The following is a 13098-nucleotide window of genomic DNA, read 5'->3' on the forward strand; positions in this document are numbered from 1 at the left end:
AAAAACAGACTCCAAAGAGAAACTGCTGAACTTGAATTAATATGCAAACTAGATACTATTAACTGTGGGTTAAACAAAGACTGGGAATGGTTGGGTCATTACACCAATTGAATCTATTTCCCTATGTTAAGTTCTCCTCACACCTTCTATGGGCAATCTTAATTATCACTTCAAAAAGTTTTTTTCCTCCTGCTAACGATAGCTCATCTCAATTGATTAGACTCTGCCTTTTGGTATGCATACTTCCACCTTTTCATGTTCTCTGTATGTATAAATATCCCGTCTGTGTGTTCCATTCTATGCATCCGAAGAAGTGAGCTGCAGCTCACGAAAGCTCATGCTTAAATAAATTTGTTAGTCTTTAAGGTGCCACAAGTACTGACTAACACGGCTACCCCTCTGATACAAGTACTCCTGTTTTTTTTACAGGCTTTCAGGTACCTTCCTCTCAAGTATCAAATGGCCACTGTTGGAAACTAGATATTGGTCTAAATGGTCAGTGGCCTGATCCCACATGGTAATTTCTATGATCTCTCCTTCACACTTGCAACAGCAGTTCAGAAGGAAAAGAGAGACATGCTTGGCATGATACCAAATTCAAGCAGAGGGGAAGCAAACCATGACATTTATTATGCAGCTACCACACTGAGACCCAAGAGAGGCACATCCAGTCATTGATGCACGAGTTCAAATCAGGGCTGGCCCGGGGCTACTAAGCCGCAATTTAAAACAGGCCCAGGAGGGGCTTTGAGCCGCTCACGCCCAACGAATCCCGCTTTGACAAGATTTGGGAAACCACGCCGGGGCTGCTCGGGAGTTCGCCCTGTTGCAAACCTCCCTAACGTTGTCACTGGTCTCGCAGGGTTTGGGGCTGCCCCGGCGTCAGGTGACCCCACCAGCATCCCGCCTGCTCCCAACAGCTTCCGCCTCCCCGCGGGGCAGAGAAAACCAGGAGCACGTGACCCCGCCCCAACAGCAAATAACGGGGCCTCAGTCGGGACGTGCTGGTGCCGGAGCAGGTGGGGGAGCGCCGCGAGGGGCGGGGGCAAGAGCCTCACACGCCCCGCCCCGCCCGCTGTTCCGGCTCAGAACGAAAACAGAGAACAAGCATGAGCGGCCCCACGTCATCACTGGCGTGGGCGGGAGCAACCAATCAACGGGCTGCCCCTCCCTGCGGGCCCAACGGCCCCAGAGCCACGGAAGAAAGGGGAGGCGGCTGCCCCTCCTTGAGTAGAGCTCGCGCCTGTCCCGGGGTTGTTCCTCGTCGGCTTCCGTCCACTGTAACCCCCGCGCGCTTCTCTCTCCATCTGCAGCGGCAGCAGGGTTCTCCATGAGAGCGAGCGGCGGGTCGTGCCCACCCGGAGCGCCCGCGCTAGAGAGCCCCGCCCACGCCACCTAAACAACAGTCGCGTGCCCCCCCCCCTTGGATCCCCGCTTCCCGCGCACGCAGAACGTGCTGGGACCATGTCCTGGTCCCGCCCACCACGCTCCCCCCGCTAGCGCGCGCTCACTCGTGTCCCGCGGCGGCTCCTTCCCGTGGGGAGCCCCGCCTTCGCCCTGCGGCTGCCTCGCCCCTGCCGCCCGGCGCGGGCCGCGACTCTCGTGTGGCCGGTGTCAGCGCGCGCGGACGGGTACGGTGACTTCTCTTCTCAGGCTGGGGCGGAGGGCTCGGGCGCGGCCTGCTCGGCTGCCGGTCCCGGCTGCCGGTGTGTGTCTGTTTGGGGCCCTGCCCTCCCTGTGCCCGGGCCTCGTGGTCCGTGCCACGCTCGGCCTCTGCCAGCCCCACTCCCTCCCCCCCGCCTCGCTCTGCCGGCCGGGACCCCGCGGCCCCTGGCTTAGTCCGGCCCCGCCCTGCCCACTGCCACCACCATGTCTCCGTCCTAAGGCTGCCTGCGATGGGCCCGGCCTGCCCCTCCGCTTTGCCAGCGATGAGTCCCGTATCTTCAGCCTGGCTGTGCCCCCTGCTCCGGAACAGGCCCTGCCCCGCTGACCCCTGCCCAGGGTCCACCAGTGTTGGGGGCCCCCCCGCACACCATGCACTGGCTGTCTCCCCTGCCAAACCCGCCTACTCCCAGTGCCAAGCTCCTACCCTACCCCCGCTTCCCCGCTCCTTCCAGCTGCCCAGCCCACCTGTCTCCCCCCCCTCGCTTCCCCGCTCCTTCCAGCTGCCCAGCCCACCTGTCTCCCCCCCCCTCGCTTCCCCGCTCCTTCCAGCTGCCCAGCTCACCTGTCTCCCCCCTCTCCGCTTCCCCGCTCCTTCCAGCTGCCCAGCTCACCTGTCTCCCCCTCTCCGCTTCCCCACTCCTTCCAGCTGCCCAGCCCACCTGTCTCCCCCCTCCGCGTCCCCGCTCCGTCCAGCTGCCCCGCCCACCAGTCGCCCCCCACACCGCTTCCCCGCACCGTCCCGCTGCCCAGCCCACCTGTCTCCCCCTCTCTGCTAACCCTCTCCTTCCAGCTGCCCAGCCCACCTCTCCCCACTTCCCGCTCCTTCCAGCTGCCCAGCCCACCTGTCTCCCCTGCTTCCCGCTCCTTCCAGCTGCCCAGCCCACCTGTCTCCCCCTCGCTTCCCGCTCCTTCCAGCTGCCCAGCCCACCTGTCTCCCCCCTCTCCGCTTCCCCGCTCCTTCCAGCTGCCCAGCCCACCTGTCCCCATCCCTCCGCTTCCCTGTTCCTTCCAGCTGCCCAGCCCACCTGTCTCTCCTTCCAGCTGCCCAGCCCACCTCTCTCTCCTCCACCCCTTCCTTCCAGCTGCTGAACTAGGGTTGCCAACTTCGGTTGGATGAATTCGTGGAGATTTCATCACATGACAATCTTTAATTAAAAATTAATCTTTAGTTCCTGGAAATTTGGGAACCCTGCTTGCCCCTCCCAGTGCCAAACTCTTACCCTGCCTCCTGGGTCCTTCCAGTTGCCAAACCCACCTCCCCCACCCCAAGTGTTGAACATCTTCTCCTCCCGCTCTGTCAAGCCTCCAAAACCATCTGCCTTTCCCAGTACTAAACATCTACTCCCCCAGACTCTTTCTAGCTGCCAACATCTACCCCACTCTGGCTCTTTCCAGTCACCAAACACTTCCAGTCACTGCACATCCCAGTGCTGAACACCTACCTACCCACCCAAGTTCTTTTCATTTGCCAAACCCTGACCTACCCCAGCTCTATTCACCTGCCATATTTACCCACACATACCAGTGACCAGTGCTCATCTCAGTAACACCATCTTTTCCTTAGGGAAAGCTAATCCTTGCGTTACTAGAACAGTACATAGTCAAATCTAATGTGCTTTCTTCTCCTGATGTGATGCATCATTTTAGCAGGCATGTGTATGTTCCATGCTGTTAATGAAAGTAGATCATCGTTCCATAACAGACTCCATGGAGAACTAACATATGGCAAAATGCACATTGTGTTACTAGTGTTCCAGTGAATGCTAGAATTTCATAGATTTTCACACAATGGTTGTGGGCAGTAGCAAAATGGTTAAGCTGATTTCTCAGTGTTTTTTTTTTAATATATATATTAATATATATTGATGTCCAGAGGCCCCAGCAGGACCCACACCATTCGGGGTACAACAGGCAGTGAAAAAGAGTCTGTGCTCCAAAGAGCTTGTAAGCTAAGATGAGACAAGAGGGTATGGAACACAACAGAGGGAGGGGAAGTTAGGCGGAAGATGAGTTTGGCAGTAAAAGGGATACAAGATTGTACATATTCTTAGCAATGTGTAGAACTTGGAAGCTTCACATTTTTTAATGGCCGTAAAAAGACTCTAGATCAGTGGGCCTCCAGATTTTTATGTCACGGACCCCCTTACTCCTAATGGAATCTGAGTTCCTGCCCCCCGCTCAGGGGCTGAGGCCATGGCCGGGAATTGGGCTGTGGTCGAGGCTGGACCTGCAGCTGGGGCCATGTCCAGAGTCAGGGCTGGGAGTGGAGCTGTGTTGGGACCAAGACCGGACCTGGGGGTGGGGCTGAGTGGCACTCCCTCTCCGTCCCTGAGGGGGGCTATCCCGGGCCCTGCTGTGCCCCTCCAAGCTTTCCTCTGTGCATCCCTAGATTTATCCAGTGTAGGTGGTTAGTTGACTATATATAGGTTTTTAAAAATAGCCAAGTCACTTTTATATAGTTGTGTATTTCACTTTATGTGAATTATTATTTCTTATTTAAAGGTCTCTTGGTCTACATGTTGCTGAATGGACAGTTCCCAAGAGCAGGGAGTCTGCCCTGAGAGCTAACAATCCATGAACCGTGCAAATATAGTGCTACTGAGCAACAGGTAAAGTGATCCAAAACATTAATTCGCAAACTATTAAAAAAAGCAATGCAGTAACTGAAAGAAAAGGTGAAGACATATTTGTGCTAGGGTTACTAGTTAAAAGAAATATTGAACCAGATGTGAGATTTGTGTGTGTGTGTGTGTGTGACAGGGAGATTTTGGTTTGCAGTGACTGGGAGGATATGAAGAGTGGTAGTGTATAGGTGGCCTTTTAAGTCTTGTTGGGGATAGAAAAAAAAACTTTTTTCCTAGTGTAGACAGCACAAGTTGTATTTTAACACATTAGGTGGTTGAGGTAAACATTAGGAAACAGGCTTGGGTTCACCTTGACCAGATAACACTTGTTAAAATACAACTTGTCCTGTCTATACTTGAGTGTTAAAACATATTTAATATCAACTCTTGCCTTAATGGGAGGAGAGAGTCAACCAATACAGAGGTTTGAAAAGAGGGATGTGATAGAAGTTATACATTGTGAACAGTTTGATACTACAAATAGTAACCCACACACTTCTGAATAGTTCTTGTTATGTTACATTTAGGATTTTAAATAGTTAAGATTGTCATAATATTGAATGTTAAAATAGTTTTTATGATGTGTGAAACAGCTGTCTTTTTTATGCCAGAACATAGTATATGAAATTACACAAATGCTGTCTGACTTTGAAGTATTCAGTATGAATCTTTTATATACAGTTTTTTATTTCAATATGTTAAGTTTAGATGTTCCTGGAATCTATGTAATTAACATAAGGTGATGCTAATCCGTGGAAGGAATTTAGTATGGAAGGATTTAGTGTCCCCTCTGTGCATCCACGTGTAATGATAATTAACAGATTTCCCCTTTGCCATCTTTTATCTAAGGTGTACATATTAAGTTCCATTAATCTTTCTTCATAAGTCATGCCCTCCATTCCTTTTGTCATCTATATATTACTTGTAATTTATCAGTGTTGGTAGGGGTTTTTATAGAGAGCAGAACAAAACCCTGCATAGTACTCCCAAGTGTGGTATTAGCAAGGCTGGTGTAAAGAGGAGTTATTACTTCTCTGGCCTTAAAAAAATGCCCACCCCCATATGTACATACTAGTATATATAGTATTCACTTTTCTTGCGATAGCATCACCCCTCAAGCTCATGTCTAGGAAATACACTGTAGGGAGCAATCCTGCCCTGGCATGGGGATGAACTAGATGACCTCATATCTTTTCAGACTCTAATTTCTGTGATTTGTTGTATGCTGTCACTCCAGATCCTTCACTTTACTGCTCTCAAAGCAACAATATTCAATTTTTTCCTTTTGCGTGGTGTTCTGATGGGTCAATGACTCATGTTGCACTCATATGACCTATTTTCCCCTTGTACATCAAAAATGATTTGAAGGACTGGTAAACTGACTTTGAAAGATGAAGTGAATTAAATAGATAAATTGATCACTGATATGGGAGGTTGGTCAGAGGCCAGAAAATGACTGTGTATATGTAAACCCCAAAGAAGGGGCTAAAATAGTCCAAAAGGAGTGTAACTAAACATAATCTTACCTGGTGTGAAGACTGGATGAAAATTATTATCGTGCAGCAGTGACTTATTTTCTCTTGAATGCTGTGTGTGTAAAGTTTCTGGAGTACATCTATTCTGTGTGACTAAGGGAAACAACAAATTCCAGACTGAAATGGCCTCCCCTGCAGAGAATTCTGACCTTACTATCTCGCTTATACAGAATGATTTTATAACAACATGCAATTGTTCAAATTACTTAATATTAACACAAACATTTAGAAAATAAAGGATTTTACTTAGAAATTGTATTTCAGATACTGTTTGACTAGTAAAGATTAGGAGAACCAATAAAATCAATATATTGTAACATGTTGTTACCTCCGTCAACCTGAGTGGTTAACCAAAAATTTGGGGTCTTGCGGGTTGTTCCAGTTAGGAGGAGAAATGGGTGATGAAGTCAAGTATTTCTTTGATGCAACTCTGTCTACTTACAAAGAATGTGCAAATATCTTGTTTCCCTGAGTACAGTATGAATCGAAACTTCATATTGTGTTTTGCTTACAGTTCTAAGCTTCTTTCAGCCAGCACTAAACTGAAAAAGCTTTCTCTCTTGGTTTTTTCTAAGGACTATGCTCCCAGTGCTTTTGCAGTGTCCTTGGCTTTCTCCTTCTTCTCTGAGTTCTTCTGTGGTGTTTGTCTGTCTGTCACAGACATACAAATCCGCACAAAACAATACCCAGCAAAACCCCTCAATGCACACAGAACTTGTCTGTGCCTTTGTTTTGGGTGGTGATGTGTACCTGTGGTTTTGGTGGAGGTTATTTGTTATCTGATTCCATAAAGATGCTTAATGGCTGCTCACAACTGTCTTTAAATGAAGGGCAGTGATTATGCCTAACCCATAACAATATTTTGCAATAAGACCACATCTCTCATTTGGGGATTTCAAAATACTTTACAAGGGGAATTGACTCTCAAGCATCTACAGTAGAATCTCAGTTACAAACACCGCAGGAATGGAAGTTGTTTGTAACTCTGAACAAAACGTTATGGTTTTTCTTTCAAAAGTTTAACTGAACATTGACTTACTACAGCTTTGAAACTTTACTATGCAGAAGAAAAATGCTGCTTTTAACCGTCTTGTTTTACTTAAATTAAGCACAGAAACAGTTTCCTTATCTTGTAAAATCTTTTTTTAAACTTTCCCTTTATTTTTTTTTTTTTAGTAGTTTACATTTAACACATTACTATACTGTATTTGCCTTTTTTTTTTGGTCTCTGCTGCTGCCTGATTGCATACTTCTGGTTCCAAATGAAGTGTGTGGTTGGCCGATCAGTTCGTAACTCTGAGGTTCTACTGTATTCTAATCCAGGAGTCTTGACGTCAGTTTCTTGCTCTAACCACTAACTAATGCTTTATTTCCACAGAAGCATAGAGCCTTCCCCATTAACAGAGTCTTTCTCTTAAGGTTCTATTCCAAAATTTTAAAATGCTTATTTCACTGATGTTTTCAGGGCTGCCCTAGACAACCTACGAGAAGGACTTTATAGGACACATGCTCTACATTGCTGTTGTATCTGATATTACTAAATTCTGTATTTTTGCTGTATACTCTACAGTGTTTCCAGTGTCTTTCTAATTGGAGAGGGCTACAAAATTGGTTTCAAACAAGCAATGACAAGTTAGGACAAAGGCAGTTAGGCAGTAGGACAAAGTAAAAGCTGACACATGGGCAGGGATGGATTTACACAGAATCTTAAAGGTGGGAATGAAACTTACCGTCGAGAGCAAGAGGAAGCCAATTGAAGGAACTGAAGAGAACTGTGTTGTTTCAATGCAGTGGAAGGAGAAGATTTATTTTAGCAGCAGTATTTTATACAGGCTGGGCTCGGGCAAGAGGAGATGCTGGCAGGCCAAAGATGAGGAGATTGTTAGTACTTGTAATGACAGATGACGTGTGTGAACAAGGATTTGGAATGGAGAAAAAGTTTAAGGAAAAAACAGACAGGATTTGGTGACCACCTGAATGCAGGGTGGGGAAGGGAGTTAGAAGTCTAATATGAAATTGAGGTTGCAAATCTGGATGATGTGAAGGATTGTGAAAGAATTTTGGAGAAAGGATACCCAAAGGGTACGCATAGGGATGGTTTAGGAGAAATATATGGAATTCACTGACTCGAGCCCCGGTGCATCTCTTCCCCCACCCCCACGAAGTTCCTCCATGCCCCGCAGTTTGGGGACCACTGGTTTAGAGACTGGATGGAAGATTGGCTTATTTTGTACGTCAGGGGTTCTCAACTTTTTTCTTTCTGAGCCTCCCCACCTCCCCCAACAGGCTATAAAAACTCTATGGCCCACCAGTGCCAGAATAACTGCTTTTCTGCATATAAAAGCCCAGGCTGGCGTTAAGGGGTATCAAGCAGGACAGTTGCCCAGGGCTCCATGCTACGGGGTCCCTGCAAAGCTAAGTTGCTCAGGCTTTCAGCTTCAGCCCCAGGTGGCAGGGCTGGGAGCCTCGTGTTTCAGATCAACATAGCAGGGTTTCAGCTTTCTGGCCTGGGCTACAGCAAGTCTAACACTGACCCTGCTTGCGACCCCTCAGGGGGCCACGGCCCCCCCATTGAGAACCGCTGTTGCACATGACACATTTTCTCTGGGGAGTTGTCTTTCCCATTAGTGATCACTTTTGTTAAATCATCCTATTTCATGGGGTTGATAGCACCCTTGAATAATTGCCTGACAGCCCTAGTTTTGGTTGTTTTTTGATGGTCCAAATGAATAAATCTGTCAGCAGCCACTCAGACTGCTTCAGTAGGAAGATGTGATGTTGTACGTGCATGACAAACTGAAAACTTATGCAGATTAAACTGACATTTTATAAATAAAGATAAGTAGTCAGAAAAGTTTATTTTAAGAAGTTAACTTTTACTCAACAGATCTGTTCTCATTGTATATTCTGAATCACACAGTTTTTTCTGTTGATAATACTTACTGCTTTTTACTCCTGTTAGCTTTCCAGAGCTAATACAGTAATGGGTGAATGACTAGATTGTTTCTAGCTTACACATTAACAGAATTGTTAATTAAGTTCCACTTGCAGAATCTTTATTGGGGATTAGCCAGAAAGAACATGGGTTAACATTCAGATCATGGACTCAATTTGAAGAGCTGGAAGTTTAAAAAAAAAAGTCTTTGTACTTAAACTGAAGTGGGCATAATTGAGGGAGGGAAGGTACCCTAATATACCATTTTACAAATAATTTTTCATAGCATACCACTTTTTAAGGGGTTATTGCCTGATAATCAACCAATCAAGCTCTAGTGATTGTGGCCCCCAGTTAATCAATCAGGCATCTGTGCACCTGTCCCTCATCATTCTGATTACTTTGCCTCCAGCCTCCATCAGTCATACACAGGCTCTCCATTTTAATACAAATACACCACTACCCCGCTATAATGTGATCTGATATAACACGGGTTCACATATAGCACGGTAGCAGCAGGGCTGCTGGGAGCCCCGGGCCCTTTAAGTCACCGCTGGAGCCCTGCCGCTGCTACCCCAGGGCTGCAGCAGCGGGGCTTGGGCAGCGCTTTAAAGGGTCCAGGGCTCTGGCTGCTGCGGGGAGCCACGGGCCCCTTAAATCATTGTTGGAGCCCTGCCGCCCCTACCCCGGGGCTGCGGCAACGGGGCTCGGCTGGCGATTTAAAGGGCCTGGGGCTCCCCACGGCCGCAGCCCTGGGCTCTTTAAATCAGTGCTGCAGCCCTGCCACTGCTACCTCAATATAATGGGGTTTCGCCTATAACGCAGTAGGGATTTTTGGCTCCCCGTGACCACGTTATATCGGGGTAGAGGTGTAATGTCTACAGTTGACCCTACAGCCAACATTTGCCCCAGATCTCTTACGGTTTGTCTCTTTACTATGTCTGATGTTGACTGATATCTTTTAAGAGAGACACAACAAAAAGTAGGACTGAGAAGGAAAATTTTCGGCCAGAGGTCAGATTCAAAGGCTTTTATTAAAAAATTTAAAGTTTATTAAGAGAAACAAAGCAAAAACTACATTGAAAATTCAGAGGACAGAAAACCTAAACCTGTGTGAAATTTGGCTACCAAGTTTTAGAGAAAAATCAGGAATTTATTTTAAGTGCTTTTTAGAATAAACCCCTACCTATCGTGCTTCCAAAAATATTCTCTTTGGGTCCTTATACTGTACTACTTATATCTCCTTTAAAAATGTAAATTATTCAACTGATTTTTGATAGGGGAATGAAAGCTGTGCCACATTTCTGGAGATGTTATAGCCAAACATCTACCAGAACACACATACTGTCAATGTTACAAATACAGTCACAACTATGGTTTTGCAACCAGTTTGTGACCTCTTATATAAAAAGGTTAACTCAATCTTTCTTTCTTTTTGGTACCGTATATACTCGGTCATAAGCTGAATTTTTTTGGTAAAAAGGTGAAGCATTAAAGAGTGGGGGTTGGCTTATCAACGGGTCTACACCAAAATTTGACGATTATAAGCTCTATTGAATTGAATATCTAATACATTGTCAGTTTGTACCTGGAGCATTCGCAGGCACGGAGCCCCTCAGCTCCCAGTGGCTGCAGTTTGCTGTTCTCAGCCAATGGAAGCTGCGGGAAGTGGCGGCCAGCATGTCCTATGGCCTGCGCCACTTCCCGCAGCTCCCATTGGCTAGGAGCGCAAACCACGGCCACTGGGAGCTGAGGGGCTCTAGGTAAACAAAACATCCCGACCTGCCAGCAGCTTATCCTGATGGGCCGGGAGCCAAAGTTTGCCAACTCCTGAAATATAGGGTCAGCTTATGAAAGGGTCATACAGTTTTTGCCATTTTTACCTATCCATCTTGAGGGGTCGGCTTATAAACGAATGGGTTAATGAATGAGTATGTCCACTCTGCAGTCTTTCTGTGGCTGAACCGTTTGCATGCTAAACCCACCATGCTACCTAATTTTGTTTATATCAGTTAATTCTGGGAAAATCTCGACAGTTATTCCATACCGCCGAGTGACCAGGTAGCGCACACATTGATTAGCATGGATCCACCAGCGTCTGGTAAATTCACTCTCGGGTGTCCTAATACACAGAGAGTAGGATGGAAAGAGGAGCAGTCAAATGTTTTTGTGGATGTTTTTCTAAGAGATATGCTCTAGGGTTATTTCGGGGAAGTTCTATGGCCCATTATAGAGGAGACGGGGTCGCGGAATGTAACGCACTGGGTCGTAGCGGCTCTGGTCAGCATCGCTGACCGGGCCATTAAAAGTCCTGTTGGCGGTGCTGCCCGGCTAAGGCAGGCTAGTCCCTACCTGTTCCAACACCGTGCTGTGCCCCAGAAGCAGCCAGCAGCAGGTCCAGATCCTAGGTGGGGGAGGGTGGGAGATCCATGGGGCTCCGCGTGCTGCCTCCTCCCTGAGCACTGACTCCGCACTCCCATTGGCAGGTTCCCAGCCAATGGGAGCTGGGGGGGTCATGCTTGTGGGTGAGAGTTGTGTGGAGCCGCTTGTGCGTCTCCGCCTAGGAGCTGGACCTGCTGCTGGCCGCTTCCGGGGTGCAGCACGGTCTGCGGTGTCAGGACAGGCGGGAAGCCTGCCTCTGCACCCTGACTGGGAGCTGCTGGAGGTAAGCCCATGCCCCAACCCCCTGCTCCAGCCCTGAGCCCCCTCCTGCACCCCAAACCCCTCATCCCTGGCGCCAGCCCAGAGCCTGCACCCCCACCCCAGAGCCATGACCCCCGCCTGCACCCGTGCCCTGTTCCAGAGCCCCCTCCCAGACCCTGAACCCCTCATTCCTGTCCCTGAAGCCCTCACCCCAACCCTCTGCCCCAGTCCTGAGCCCCTTCCACATCCCAAACCCCTCATCCCCAGCTCCATTGGGTCGCAGGCATCAACAGTTTTCTTCAACTGGGTCACCATAAGTTACTGATCTAGATGAGCATAATGGTCCCTTCTGGCCTTGGAATCTATGAAATCAGTTACACAGCCATGATTACAAAACTGTTTTGAAAAAGAAATAAAACTTTATATATATGCATATGAGTGACCCATTGATCAGCCTCAAATGCAAGTCCACATGCATATATTATGATTTGCTAGTGTAATATAATTTAATAGGAAAATTGTGTATACAACATTATCATGAAGTAGTAATTATAAATACTTAAAACATTCTGTTTGATAAATGGGAATTATTACCAATAAGTACATGTAAGAATTCTTAAAAAAAATAAAAATATCTAGGTACAGAAATTGAGATAACAAATGCATATAAAAACCCAGCAGTCCACAGAAAAGTTGATGTGATGAAATACCACTTTTTTTTATAAGTGATAAAGATGTTTGTTTGCTATTGGCATTGTAAAAACTTAATTTGCTTGTGGTTTTGTAAATTACGTAAATAGTAAAGTACTTTGGTGCTTAGCAACCAAAATTGGTTGGGTGAAGCAAAGATTTATTTGTAATTCTGGTATGCTCATTTATTTTTGTACTTGTCTAAAAAAGAAAATATATAAAATAATATTTAATTGAATCTAAAATGAAGACATTATCTTTTATCTGAGGTGTTACTGACTGGCGCACAAGAGAAACTGCACTCTAAGAGGCAAAGACAGTTGGAGATACTGACTTTTGTCCAAGGTCTTGGGCATGGGGGATGTGGTGTGACTGCAGCTTCCCTCTCCAAACAATGCCATATGACTGATGAGGGGGGTTGTAAACGCACAGAAAACCAACTGATCTAGAAGGCGTGTGGACAGTTTGTAAGTGAATGTTGCTGCATTGTGCTAGAGCATGAGAACCAGAAAATTAAGCTAGCTATAAGGCATGTTAGATCAGGAGACAGCAGAAAAGAATCCAAAAGAAAAATGGGTTTGTATGTAGTCCTAGTCTTCAGTTAAACTTTTAAGCCATCCCAGTTGAAAAAGAGAACAGCAACTTGCTGCTTCCTTCCCATGTCTCTTCTAAAGGCCTTTGGAACATCTTTTTGTTTGGCTTTGGCTTCCCTGCAGAGCTCAGGGCTGAGCCAAGATAACTTCTTCTGTGTTCCCCGCTGTGGTAGGTGCCAAATGTAGTTCAAGTTACGGTACCTCAAGCTGGTATAAAATTGGATTTTAAGGACAGAAACTAGATGAAAAAATTGTAGGAGGAAGAAGAAAGAAAGAGTGAAGACAATGAGGAGTCCTTGTCGCACCTTAGAGACTAACAAATTTTATTTGGGCATAAGCTTTCGTGGGCTAGAACCCACTTCATCAGATGAGTAAGTGAAAAATACAGGAGCAGGTCTAAATACATGTTTTAC

General features: G+C 46.7%; 1 protein-coding gene across 7 annotated transcripts in view; it reads left to right on the plus strand.

Annotated features, from left to right (window-relative positions):
• Positions 1–993: 993 nt before the first annotated feature.
• FBXL4 (F-box and leucine rich repeat protein 4) overlaps positions 994–13098 on the plus strand; it is a 100553-nt gene continuing 88448 nt past the window's right edge. For 3 of the 7 annotated variants that reach the window (XM_039529076.1, XM_039529075.1, XM_039529069.1), the window contains exons 1-2: positions 1037–1631; positions 4168–4274. The gene's annotated coding sequence lies outside the window, so the exon portion shown is untranslated. The other 4 variants (XM_039529073.1, XM_039529072.1, XM_039529070.1 and 1 more) reach the window with 4 other exon arrangements.

The sequence above is a fragment of the Mauremys reevesii genome, linkage group 3 (assembly GCF_016161935.1).
Source record: "Mauremys reevesii isolate NIE-2019 linkage group 3, ASM1616193v1, whole genome shotgun sequence".
NCBI classification, from domain to species: Eukaryota; Metazoa; Chordata; order Testudines; family Geoemydidae; genus Mauremys; species Mauremys reevesii.